Source organism: Falco peregrinus, chromosome 3 (genome assembly GCF_023634155.1).
Source record: "Falco peregrinus isolate bFalPer1 chromosome 3, bFalPer1.pri, whole genome shotgun sequence".
NCBI classification, from domain to species: domain Eukaryota; kingdom Metazoa; phylum Chordata; class Aves; order Falconiformes; family Falconidae; genus Falco; species Falco peregrinus.
The window spans coordinates 394,429-408,616 of record NC_073723.1 but is presented as its reverse complement, the minus strand read 5'-3'; positions in this window follow the sequence as shown (position 1 = coordinate 408,616).

The following is a 14,188-nucleotide window of genomic DNA, read 5'->3' as shown; positions in this document are numbered from 1 at the left end:
AACTTGTTCTATCTGCTTCCTGGGCTAGAGATGGGGAACAGCTGAATTTTGGACTCGGCTGGTGGCAAAATGTTCCAAACACACCCCATGCACAGCTCCACCGGGGAAGGTGCCAGAAACGAGTTCTGTTGGTAGTTTTTACAGTACCCCGGTAGGCAGCTGAAAGGCACCACAAAACCAGTTCTATCTGCTTCCTGGGCTGAGATGGGGAATCGCTGAATTTTGGACTCGCCTGGTGACAGAATGTTCCAAACACACCCCATGCACAACTCCACCGGGGAAGGTGCCAGAAACGAGTTCTGTTGGTAGTTTTTACAGTACCCCGGTAGTCAGCTGAAAGGCACCACAAAACTTGTTCTACCTGCTTTCTGGGCTGAGATGGGGAACGGCTGAATTTTGGACTCGGCTGGTGACAGAATGTTCCAAACACACCCCATGCACAACTCCACCGGGGAAGGTGCCAGAAACGAATTCTGTTGGTAGTTTTTACACTACCCCGGTAGGCAGCTGAAAGGCACCACAAAACTTGTTCTACCTGCTTTCTGGGATGAGATGGGGATCGGCTGAGTTTTGGACTCGGCTGGTGGCAAAATGTTCCAAACACACCCCATGCACAGCTCCACCGGGGAAGGTGCCAGAAACGAGTCCTGTTGGTAGTTTTTACAGTACCCCGGTAGGCAGCTGAAAGGCACCACAAAACTTGTTCTATCTGCTTCCTGGGCTGAGATGGGGAACAGCTTAATTTTGGACTCGGCTGGTGACAAAATGTTCCAAACACACCCCATGCACAACTCCACCGGGGAAGGTGCCAGAAACGAGTTCTGTTGGTAGTTTTTACAGTACCCCGGTAGTCAGCTGAAAGGCACCACAAAACTTGTTCTACCTGCTTTCTGGGCTGAGATGGGGAACGGCTGAATTTTGGACTCGGGTGGTGACAGAATGTTCCAAACACACCCCATGCACAACTCCACCGGGGAAGGTGCCAGAAATGAGTTCTTTTGGTAGTTTTTACACTACCCTGGTAGGCAAGAGAAAGACACCACAAAACTTGTTCTACCTGCTTTCTGGGCTGAGATGGGGATCGGCTGAGTTTTGGACTCGGCTGGTGGCAAAATGTTCCAAACACACCCCATGCACAGCTCCACCGGGGAAGGTGCCAGAAACGAGTTCTGTTGGTAGTTTTTACAGTACCCCGGTAGTCAGCTGAAAGGCACCACAAAACTTGTTCTACCTGCTTTCTGGGCTGAGATGGGGATCGGCTGAGTTTTGGACTCGGCTGGTGGCAAAATGTTCCAAACACACCCCATGCACAGCTCCACCACGGAACGTGCCAGAAACGAGTTCTGTTGGTAGTTTTTACACTACCCCGGTAGGCAGCTGAAAGGCACCACAAAACTTGTTCTACCTGCTTTCTGGGCTGAGATGGGGAACGGCTGAATTTTGGACTCGGCTGGTGACAGAATGTTCCAAACACACCCCATGCACAACTCCACCGGGGAAGGTGCCAGAAACGAGTCCTGTTGGTAGTTTTTACACTACCCCGGTAGGCAGCTGAAAGGCACCACAAAACTTGTTCTACCTGCTTTCTGGGCTGAGATGGGGAACGGCTGAATTTTGGACTCGGCTGGTGACAAAATGTTCCAAACACACCCCATGCACAGCTCCACCGGGGAAGGTGCCAGAAACGAGTCCTGTTGGTAGTTTTTACAGTACCCCGGTAGGCAGCTGAAAGGCACCACAAAACTTGTTCTACCTGCTTTCTGGGCTGAGATGGGGAACGGCTGAATTTTGGACTCGGCTGGTGACAAAATGTTCCAAACACACCCCATGCACAGCTCCACCGGGGAAGGTGCCAGAAACGAGTCCTGTTGGTAGTTTTTACAGTACCCCGGTAGGCAGCTGAAAGGCACCACAAAACTTGTTCTACCTGCTTTCTGGGCTGAGATGGGGAACGGCTGAATTTTGGACTCGGCTGGTGACAGAATGTTCCAAACACACCCCATGCACAACTCCACCGGGGAAGGTGCGAGAAAGGAGTCCTGTTGGTAGTTTTTACACTACCCCGGTAGGCAGCTGAAAGGCACCACAAAACCGGTTCTACCTGCTTTCTGGGCTGAGATGGGGAATAGCTGAATTTTGGACTCGGCTGGTGACAAAATGTTCCAAACACACCCCATGCACAACTCCACCGGGGAAGGTGCCAGAAACGAGTTCTGTTGGTAGTTTTTACAGTACCCCGGTAGTCAGCTGAAAGGCACCACAAAACTTGTTCTACCTGCTTCCTGGGCTGAGATGGGGAACGGCTGAATTTTGGACTCGGCTGGTGACAAAATGTTCCAAACACACCCCATGCACAGCTCCACCGGGGAAGGTGCCAGAAACGAGTCCTGTTGGTAGTTTTTACAGTACCCCGGTAGGCAGCTGAAAGGCACCACAAAACTTGTTCTACCTGCTTTCTGGGCTGAGATGGGGAACGGCTGAATTTTGGACTCGGCTGGTGACAGAATGTTCCAAACACACCCCATGCACAACTCCACCGGGGAAGGTGCGAGAAAGGAGTCCTGTTGGTAGTTTTTACACTACCCCGGTAGGCAGCTGAAAGGCACCACAAAACCGGTTCTACCTGCTTACTGGCCTGAGATGGGGAATAGCTGAATTTTGGACTCGGCTGGTGACAAAATGTTCCAAACACACCCCATGCACAACTCCACCGGGGAAGGTGCCAGAAACGAGTTCTGTTGGTAGTTTTTACAGTACCCCGGTAGTCAGCTGAAAGGCACCACAAAACTTGTTCTACCTGCTTCCTGGGCTGAGATGGGGAACGGCTGAATTTTGGACTCGGCTGGTGACAGAATGTTACAAACACACCCCATGCACAACTCCACCGGGGAAGGTGCCAGAAATGAGTTCTTTTGGTAGTTTTTACACTACCCCGGTAGGCAAGAGAAAGACACCACAAAACTTGTTCTACCTGCTTTCTGGGCTGAGATGGGGAACGGCTGAATTTTGGACTCGGGTGGTGACAAAATGTTCCAAACACACCCCATGCACAACTCCACCGGGGAAGGTGCCAGAAACGAGTCCTGTTGGTAGTTTTTACAGTACCGCGGTAGGCAGCTGAAAGGCACCACAAAACTTGTTCTACCTGCTTCCTGGGCTGAGATGGGGAACGGCTGAATTTTGGACTCGGCTGGTGACAGAATGTTACAAACACACCCCATGCACAACTCCACCGGGGAAGGTGCCAGAAATGAGTTCTTTTGGTAGTTTTTACACTACCCCGGTAGGCAAGAGAAAGACACCACAAAACTTGTTCTACCTGCTTCCTGGGCTGAGATGGGGAACGGCTGAATTTTGGACTCGGGTGGTGACAAAATGTTCCAAACACACCCCATGCACAACTCCACCGGGGAAGGTGCCAGAAACGAGTCCTGTTGGTAGTTTTTACAGTACCGCGGTAGGCAGCTGAAAGGCACCACAAAACTTGTTCTACCTGCTTTCTGGGCTGATATGGGGAACGGCTGAATTTTGGACTCGGCTGGTGACAGAATGTTCCAAACACACCCCATGCACAACTCCACCGGGGAAGGTGCCAGAAACGAGTCCTGTTGGTAGTTTTTACACTACCCCGGTAGGCAGCTGAAAGGCACCACAAAACTTGTTCTACCTGCTTTCTGGGCTGAGATGGGGAACGGCTGAATTTTGGACTCGGCTGGTGACAGAATGTTCCAAACACACCCCATGCACAACTCCACCGGGGAAGGTGCCAGAAACGAGTCCTGTTGGTAGTTTTTACAGTACCCCGGTAGGCAGCTGAAAGGCACCACAAAACTTGTTCTATCTGCTTCCTGGGCTAGAGATGGGGAACAGCTGAATTTTGGACTCGGCTGGTGACAAAATGTTCCAAACACACCCCATGCACAGCTCCACCGGGGAAGGTGCCAGAAACGAGTCCTGTTGGTAGTTTTTACACTACCCCGGTAGGCAGCTGAAAGGCACCACAAAACTTGTTCTATCTGCTTCCTGGGCTGAGATGGGGAACGGCTGAATTTTGGACTCGGCTGGTGACAAAATGTTCCAAACACACCCCATGCACAACTCCACCGGGGAAGGTGCCAGAAACGAGTTCTGTTGGTAGTTTTTACACTACCCCGGTAGGCAGCTAAAAGGCACCACAAAACTTGTTCTATCTGCTTCCTGGGCTAGAGATGGGGAATAGCTGAATTTTGGACTCGGCTGGTGGCAAAATGTTCCAAACACACCCCATGCACAGCTCCACCGGGGAAGGTGCCAGAAATGAGTTCTTTTGGTAGTTTTTACACTACCCCGGTAGGCAAGAGAAAGACACCACAAAACTTGTTCTATCTGCTTACTGGCCTGAGATGGGGAATAGCTGAATTTTGGACTCGGCTGGTGACAAAATGTTCCAAACACACCCCATGCACAGCTCCACCGGGGAAGGTGCCAGAAACGAGTTCTGTTGGTAGTTTTTACAGTACCCCGGTAGGCAGCTGAAAGGCACCACAAAACCAGTTCTATCTGCTTCCTGGGCTGAGATGGGGAATCGCTGAATTTTGGACTCGCCTGGTGACAAAATGTTCCAAACACACCCCATGCACAACTCCACCGGGGAAGGTGCCAGAAACGAGTCCTGTTGGTAGTTTTTACAGTACCGCGGTAGGCAGCTGAAAGGCACCACAAAACTTGTTCTACCTGCTTCCTGGGCTGAGATGGGGAACGGCTGAATTTTGGACTCGGCTGGTGACAGAATGTTCCAAACACACCCCATGCACAACTCCACCGGGGAAGGTGCCAGAAACGAGTCCTGTTGGTAGTTTTTACAGTACCCCGGTAGGCAGCTGAAAGGCACCACAAAACTTGTTCTACCTGCTTTCTGGGCTGAGATGGGGAACGGCTGAATTTTGGACTCGGCTGGTGACAGAATGTTCCAAACACACCCCATGCACAACTCCACCGGGGAAGGTGCCAGAAACGAGTCCTGTTGGTAGTTTTTACAGTACCCCGGTAGGCAGCTGAAAGGCACCACAAAACTTGTTCTATCTGCTTCCTGGGCTAGAGATGGGGAACAGCTGAATTTTGGACTCGGCTGGTGACAAAATGTTCCAAACACACCCCATGCACAGCTCCACCGGGGAAGGTGCCAGAAACGAGTCCTGTTGGTAGTTTTTACACTACCCCGGTAGGCAGCTGAAAGGCACCACAAAACTTGTTCTATCTGCTTCCTGGGCTGAGATGGGGAACGGCTGAATTTTGGACTCGCTGGTGACAAAATGTTCCAAACACACCCCATGCACAGCTCCACCGGGGAAGGTGCCAGAAACGAGTCCTGTTGGTAGTTTTTACAGTACCCCGGTAGGCAGCTGAAAGGCACCACAAAACTTGTTCTACCTGCTTCCTGGGCTGAGATGGGGATCGGCTGAGTTTTGGACTCGGCTGGTGGCAAAATGTTCCAAACACACCCCATGCACAGCTCCACCGGGGAAGGTGCCAGAAACGAGTTCTGTTGGTAGTTTTTACACTACCCCGGTAGGCAGCTGAAAGGCACCACAAAACCGGTTCTACCTGCTTACTGGCCTGAGATGGGGAACGGCTGAATTTTGGACTCGGCTCGTGACAGAATGTTCCAAACACACCCCATGCACAACTCCACCGGGGAAGGTGCCAGAAACAAGTTCTGTTGGTAGTTTTTACACTACCCCGGTAGGCAGCTGAAAGGCACCACAAAACTTGTTCTACCTGCTTCCTGGGCTGAGATGGGGAACGGCTGAATTTTGGACTCGGCTGGTGACAGAATGTTACAAACACACCCCATGCACAACTCCACCGGGGAAGGTGCCAGAAATGAGTTCTTTTGGTAGTTTTTACACTACCCCGGTAGGCAAGAGAAAGACACCACAAAACTTGTTCTACCTGCTTCCTGGGCTGAGATGGGGAACGGCTGAATTTTGGACTCGGGTGGTGACAAAATGTTCCAAACACACCCCATGCACAACTCCACCGGGGAAGGTGCCAGAAACGAGTCCTGTTGGTAGTTTTTACAGTACCGCGGTAGGCAGCTGAAAGGCACCACAAAACTTGTTCTACCTGCTTCCTGGGCTGAGATGGGGAACGGCTGAATTTTGGACTCGGCTGGTGACAGAATGTTACAAACACACCCCATGCACAACTCCACCGGGGAAGGTGCCAGAAATGAGTTCTTTTGGTAGTTTTTACACTACCCCGGTAGGCAAGAGAAAGACACCACAAAACTTGTTCTACCTGCTTTCTGGGCTGAGATGGGGAACGGCTGAATTTTGGACTCGGCTGGTGACAGAATGTTCCAAACACACCCCATGCACAACTCCACCGGGGAAGGTGCCAGAAACGAGTTCTGTTGGTAGTTTTTACAGTACCCCGGTAGGCAGCTGAAAGGCACCACAAAACCGGTTCTACCTGCTTACTGGCCTGAGATGGGGAATAGCTGAATTTTGGACTCGGCTGGTGACAAAATGTTCCAAACACACCCCATGCACAACTCCACCGGGGAAGGTGCCAGAAACAAGTTCTGTTGGTAGTTTTTACACTACCCCGGTAGGCAGCTGAAAGGCACCACAAAACTTGTTCTACCTGCTTTCTGGGCTGAGATGGGGAACGGCTGAATTTTGGACTCGGCTGGTGACAGAATGTTACAAACACACCCCATGCACAACTCCACCGGGGAAGGTGCCAGAAACGAGTCCTGTTGGTAGTTTTTACAGTACCCCGGTAGGCAGCTGAAAGGCACCACAAAACTTGTTCTATCTGCTTCCTGGGCTGAGATGGGGAACGGCTGAATTTTGGACTCGGCTGGTGACAAAATGTTCCAAACACACCCCATGCACAACTCCACCGGGGAAGGTGCCAGAAACGAGTTCTGTTGGTAGTTTTTACACTACCCCGGTAGGCAGCTGAAAGGCACCACAAAACTTGCTCTATCTGCTTCCTGGGCTAGAGATGGGGAACAGCTGAATTTTGGACTCGGCTGGTGGCAAAATGTTCCAAACACACCCCATGCACAGCTCCACCGGGGAAGGTGCCAGAATTGAGTTCTTTTGGTAGTTTTTACACTACCCCGGTAGGCAGCTGAAAGGCACCACAAAACTTGTTCTATCTGCTTACTGGCCTGAGATGGGGAATAGCTGAATTTTGGACTCGGCTGGTGACAAAATGTTCCAAACACACCCCATGCACAGCTCTACCGGCTAAGGTGCCAGAAACGAGTTCTGTTGGTAGTTTTTACAGTACACCGGTAGGCAGCTGAAAGGCACCACAAAACCAGTTCTATCTGCTTCCTGGGCTGAGATGGGGAATCGCTGAATTTTGGACTCGCCTGGTGACAAAATGTTCCAAACACACCCCATGCACAACTCCACCGGGGAAGGTGCCAGAAACGAGTTCTGTTGGTAGTTTTTACAGTACCCCGGTAGTCAGCTGAAAGGCACCACAAAACTTGTTCTACCTGCTTTCTGGGCTGAGATGGGGAACGGCTGAATTTTGGACTCGGGTGGTGACAGAATGTTCCAAACACACCCCATGCACAACTCCACCGGGGAAGGTGCCAGAAACGAGTTCTGTTGGTAGTTTTTACACTACCCCGGTAGGCAGCTGAAAGGCACCACAAAACTTGTTCTACCTGCTTTCTGGGCTGAGATTGGGAACGGCTGAATTTTGGACTCGGGTGGTGACAGAATGTTCCAAACACACCCCATGCACAACTCCACCGGGGAAGGTGCCAGAAACGAGTTCTGTTGGTAGTTTTTACACTACCCCGGTAGGCAGCTGAAAGGCACCACAAAACTTGTTCTACCTGCTTTCTGGGATGAGATGGGGATCGGCTGAGTTTTGGACTCGGCTGGTGGCAAAATGTTCCAAACACACCCCATGCACAGCTCCACCGGGGAAGGTGCCAGAAACGAGTCCTGTTGGTAGTTTTTACACTACCCCGGTAGGCAGCTGAAAGGCACCACAAAACTTGTTCTATCTGCTTTCTGGGCTGAGATGGGGAACGGCTGAATTTTGGACTCGGCTGGTGACAGAATGTTCCAAACACACCCCATGCACAACTCCACCGGGGAAGGTGCGAGAAAGGAGTCCTGTTGGTAGTTTTTACAGTACCCCGGTAGGCAGCTGAAAGGCACCACAAAACTTGTTCTACCTGCTTTCTGGGCTGAGATGGGGATCGGCTGAGTTTTGGACTCGGCTGGTGGCAAAATGTTCCAAACACACCCCACACACAACTCCACCGGGGAAGGTGCCAGAAACGAGTTCTGTTGGTAGTTTTTACACTACCCCGGTAGGCAGCTGAAAGGCACCACAAAACCGGTTCTACCTGCTTACTGGCCTGAGATGGGGAATAGCTGAATTTTGGACTCGGCTGGTGACAAAATGTTCCAAACACACCCCATGCACAACTCCACCGGGGAAGGTGCCAGAAACAAGTTCTGTTGGTAGTTTTTACACTACCCCGGTAGGCAGCTGAAAGGCACCACAAAACTTGTTCTACCTGCTTTCTGGGCTGAGATGGGGAACGGCTGAATTTTGGACTCGGCTGGTGACAGAATGTTACAAACACACCCCATGCACAACTCCACCGGGGAAGGTGCGAGAAAGGAGTCCTGTTGGTAGTTTTTACAGTACCCCGGTAGTCAGCTGAAAGGCACCACAAAACTTGTTCTACCTGCTTTCTGGGCTGAGATGGGGAACGGCTGAATTTTGGACTCGGCTGGTGACAGAATGTTCCAAACACACCCCATGCACAACTCCACCGGGGAAGGTGCCAGAAACGAGTTCTGTTGATAGTTTTTACAGTACCCCGGTAGGCAGCTGAAAGGCACCACAAAACCGGTTCTACCTGCTTACTGGCCTGAGATGGGGAACGGCTGAATTTTGGACTCGGCTGGTGACAGAATGTTCCAAACACACCCCACACACAACTCCACCGGGGAAGGTGCCAGAAACGAGTTCTGTTGGTAGTTTTTACACTACCCCGGTAGGCAGCTGAAAGGCACCACAAAACCGGTTCTACCTGCTTACTGGCCTGAGATGGGGAATAGCTGAATTTTGGACTCGGCTGGTGACAAAATGTTCCAAACACACCCCATGCACAACTCCACCGGGGAAGGTGCCAGAAACAAGTTCTGTTGGTAGTTTTTACACTACCCCGGTAGGCAGCTGAAAGGCACCACAAAACTTGTTCTACCTGCTTCCTGGGCTGAGATGGGGAACGGCTGAATTTTGGACTCGGCTGGTGACAGAATGTTACAAACACACCCCATGCACAACTCCACCGGGGAAGGTGCCAGAAATGAGTTCTTTTGGTAGTTTTTACACTACCCCGGTAGGCAAGAGAAAGACACCACAAAACTTGTTCTACCTGCTTCCTGGGCTGAGATGGGGAACGGCTGAATTTTGGACTCGGGTGGTGACAAAATGTTCCAAACACACCCCATGCACAACTCCACCGGGGAAGGTGCCAGAAACGAGTCCTGTTGGTAGTTTTTACAGTACCGCGGTAGGCAGCTGAAAGGCACCACAAAACTAGTTCTACCTGCTTTCTGGGCTGAGATGGGGAACGGCTGAATTTTGGACTCGGCTGGTGACAGAATGTTCCAAACACACCCCATGCACAACTCCACCGGGGAAGGTGCCAGAAATGAGTTCTTTTGGTAGTTTTTACACTACCCCGGTAGGCAGCTGAAAGGCACCACAAAACTTGTTCTACCTGCTTTCTGGGCTGAGATGGGGAACGGCTGAATTTTGGACTCGGCTGGTGACAGAATGTTCCAAACACACCCCATGCACAACTCCACCGGGGAAGCTGCCAGAAACGAGTTCTGTTGATAGTTTTTACAGTACCCCGGTAGGCAGCTGAAAGGCACCACAAAACCGGTTCTACCTGCTTACTGGCCTGAGATGGGGAATAGCTGAATTTTGGACTCGGCTGGTGACAAAATGTTCCAAACACACCCCATGCACAACTCCACCGGGGAAGGTGCCAGAAACAAGTTCTGTTGGTAGTTTTTACACTACCCCGGTAGGCAGCTGAAAGGCACCACAAAACTTGTTCTACCTGCTTCCTGGGCTGAGATGGGGAACGGCTGAATTTTGGACTCGGCTGGTGACAGAATGTTACAAACACACCCCATGCACAACTCCACCGGGGAAGGTGCCAGAAATGAGTTCTTTTGGTAGTTTTTACACTACCCCGGTAGGCAAGAGAAAGACACCACAAAACTTGTTCTACCTGCTTCCTGGGCTGAGATGGGGAACGGCTGAATTTTGGACTCGGGTGGTGACAAAATGTTCCAAACACACCCCATGCACAACTCCACCGGGGAAGGTGCCAGAAACGAGTCCTGTTGGTAGTTTTTACAGTACCGCGGTAGGCAGCTGAAAGGCACCACAAAACTAGTTCTACCTGCTTTCTGGGCTGAGATGGGGAACGGCTGAATTTTGGACTCGGCTGGTGACAGAATGTTCCAAACACACCCCATGCACAACTCCACCGGGGAAGGTGCCAGAAATGAGTTCTTTTGGTAGTTTTTACACTACCCCGGTAGGCAAGAGAAAGACACCACAAAACTTGTTCTACCTGCTTTCTGGGCTGAGATGGGGAACGGCTGAATTTTGGACTCGGCTGGTGACAGAATGTTCCAAACACACCCCATGCACAACTCCACCGGGGAAGCTGCCAGAAACGAGTTCTGTTGATAGTTTTTACAGTACCCCCGGTAGGCAGCTGAAAGGCACCACAAAACCGGTTCTACCTGCTTACTGGCCTGAGATGGGGAATAGCTGAATTTTGGACTCGGCTGGTGACAAAATGTTCCAAACACACCCCATGCACAACTCCACCGGGGAAGGTGCCAGAAACGAGTTCTGTTGGTAGTTTTTACACTACCCCCGGTAGGCAGCTGAAAGGCACCACAAAACTTGTTCTACCTGCTTTCTGGGCTGAGATGGGGAACGGCTATATTTTGGACTCGGCTGGTGACAGAATGTTACAAACACACCCCATGCACAACTCCACCGGGGAAGGTGCGAGAAAGGAGTCCTGTTGGTAGTTTTTACAGTACCCCGGTAGGCAGCTGAAAGGCACCACAAAACTTGTTCTACCTGCTTTCTGGGCTGAGATGGGGAACGGCTGAATTTTGGACTCGGCTGGTGACAGAATGTTCCAAACACACCCCATGCACAACTCCACCGGGGAAGGTGCCAGAAACGAGTTCTCTTGGTAGTTTTTACACTACCCCGGTAGGCAGCTGAAAGGCACCACAAAACTTGTTCTACCTGCTTTCTGGGATGAGATGGGGATCGGCTGAGTTTTGGACTCGGCTGGTGGCAAAATGTTCCAAACACACCCCATGCACAGCTCCACCGGGGAAGGTGCCAGAAACGAGTCCTGTTGGTAGTTTTTACACTACCCCGGTAGGCAGCTGAAAGGCACCACAAAACTTGTTCTATCTGCTTTCTGGGCTGAGATGGGGAACGGCTGAATTTTGGACTCGGGTGGTGACAGAATGTTCCAAACACACCCCATGCACAACTCCACCGGGGAAGGTGCGAGAAAGGAGTCCTGTTGGTAGTTTTTACAGTACCCCGGTAGGCAGCTGAAAGGCACCACAAAACTTGTTCTACCTGCTTTCTGGGCTGAGATGGGGATCGGCTGAGTTTTGGACTCGGCTGGTGGCAAAATGTTCCAAACACACCCCACACACAACTCCACCGGGGAAGGTGCCAGAAACGAGTTCTGTTGGTAGTTTTTACACTACCCCGGTAGGCAGCTGAAAGGCACCACAAAACCGGTTCTACCTGCTTACTGGCCTGAGATGGGGAATAGCTGAATTTTGGACTCGGCTGGTGACAAAATGTTCCAAACACACCCCATGCACAACTCCACCGGGGAAGGTGCCAGAAACAAGTTCTGTTGGTAGTTTTTACACTACCCCGGTAGGCAGCTGAAAGGCACCACAAAACTTGTTCTACCTGCTTTCTGGGCTGAGATGGGGAACGGCTGAATTTTGGACTCGGCTGGTGACAGAATGTTACAAACACACCCCATGCACAACTCCACCGGGGAAGGTGCGAGAAAGGAGTCCTGTTGGTAGTTTTTACAGTACCCCGGTAGTCAGCTGAAAGGCACCACAAAACTTGTTCTACCTGCTTTCTGGGCTGAGATGGGGAACGGCTGAATTTTGGACTCGGCTGGTGACAGAATGTTCCAAACACACCCCATGCACAACTCCACCGGGGAAGGTGCCAGAAACGAGTTCTGTTGATAGTTTTTACAGTACCCCGGTAGGCAGCTGAAAGGCACCACAAAACCGGTTCTACCTGCTTACTGGCCTGAGATGGGGAACGGCTGAATTTTGGACTCGGCTGGTGACAGAATGTTCCAAACACACCCCACACACAACTCCACCGGGGAAGGTGCCAGAAACGAGTTCTGTTGGTAGTTTTTACACTACCCCGGTAGGCAGCTGAAAGGCACCACAAAACCGGTTCTACCTGCTTACTGGCCTGAGATGGGGAATAGCTGAATTTTGGACTCGGCTGGTGACAAAATGTTCCAAACACACCCCATGCACAACTCCACCGGGGAAGGTGCCAGAAACAAGTTCTGTTGGTAGTTTTTACACTACCCCGGTAGGCAGCTGAAAGGCACCACAAAACTTGTTCTACCTGCTTCCTGGGCTGAGATGGGGAACGGCTGAATTTTGGACTCGGCTGGTGACAGAATGTTACAAACACACCCCATGCACAACTCCACCGGGGAAGGTGCCAGAAATGAGTTCTTTTGGTAGTTTTTACACTACCCCGGTAGGCAAGAGAAAGACACCACAAAACTTGTTCTACCTGCTTCCTGGGCTGAGATGGGGAACGGCTGAATTTTGGACTCGGGTGGTGACAAAATGTTCCAAACACACCCCATGCACAACTCCACCGGGGAAGGTGCCAGAAACGAGTCCTGTTGGTAGTTTTTACAGTACCGCGGTAGGCAGCTGAAAGGCACCACAAAACTAGTTCTACCTGCTTTCTGGGCTGAGATGGGGAACGGCTGAATTTTGGACTCGGCTGGTGACAGAATGTTCCAAACACACCCCATGCACAACTCCACCGGGGAAGGTGCCAGAAATGAGTTCTTTTGGTAGTTTTTACACTACCCCGGTAGGCAGCTGAAAGGCACCACAAAACTTGTTCTACCTGCTTTCTGGGCTGAGATGGGGAACGGCTGAATTTTGGACTCGGCTGGTGACAGAATGTTCCAAACACACCCCATGCACAACTCCACCGGGGAAGCTGCCAGAAACGAGTTCTGTTGATAGTTTTTACAGTACCCCGGTAGGCAGCTGAAAGGCACCACAAAACCGGTTCTACCTGCTTACTGGCCTGAGATGGGGAATAGCTGAATTTTGGACTCGGCTGGTGACAAAATGTTCCAAACACACCCCATGCACAACTCCACCGGGGAAGGTGCCAGAAACAAGTTCTGTTGGTAGTTTTTACACTACCCCGGTAGGCAGCTGAAAGGCACCACAAAACTTGTTCTACCTGCTTCCTGGGCTGAGATGGGGAACGGCTGAATTTTGGACTCGGCTGGTGACAGAATGTTACAAACACACCCCATGCACAACTCCACCGGGGAAGGTGCCAGAAATGAGTTCTTTTGGTAGTTTTTACACTACCCCGGTAGGCAAGAGAAAGACACCACAAAACTTGTTCTACCTGCTTCCTGGGCTGAGATGGGGAACGGCTGAATTTTGGACTCGGGTGGTGACAAAATGTTCCAAACACACCCCATGCACAACTCCACCGGGGAAGGTGCCAGAAACGAGTCCTGTTGGTAGTTTTTACAGTACCGCGGTAGGCAGCTGAAAGGCACCACAAAACTAGTTCTACCTGCTTTCTGGGCTGAGATGGGGAACGGCTGAATTTTGGACTCGGCTGGTGACAGAATGTTCCAAACACACCCCATGCACAACTCCACCGGGGAAGGTGCCAGAAATGAGTTCTTTTGGTAGTTTTTACACTACCCCGGTAGGCAAGAGAAAGACACCACAAAACTTGTTCTACCTGCTTTCTGGGCTGAGATGGGGAACGGCTGAATTTTGGACTCGGCTGGTGACAGAATGTTCCAAACACACCCCAT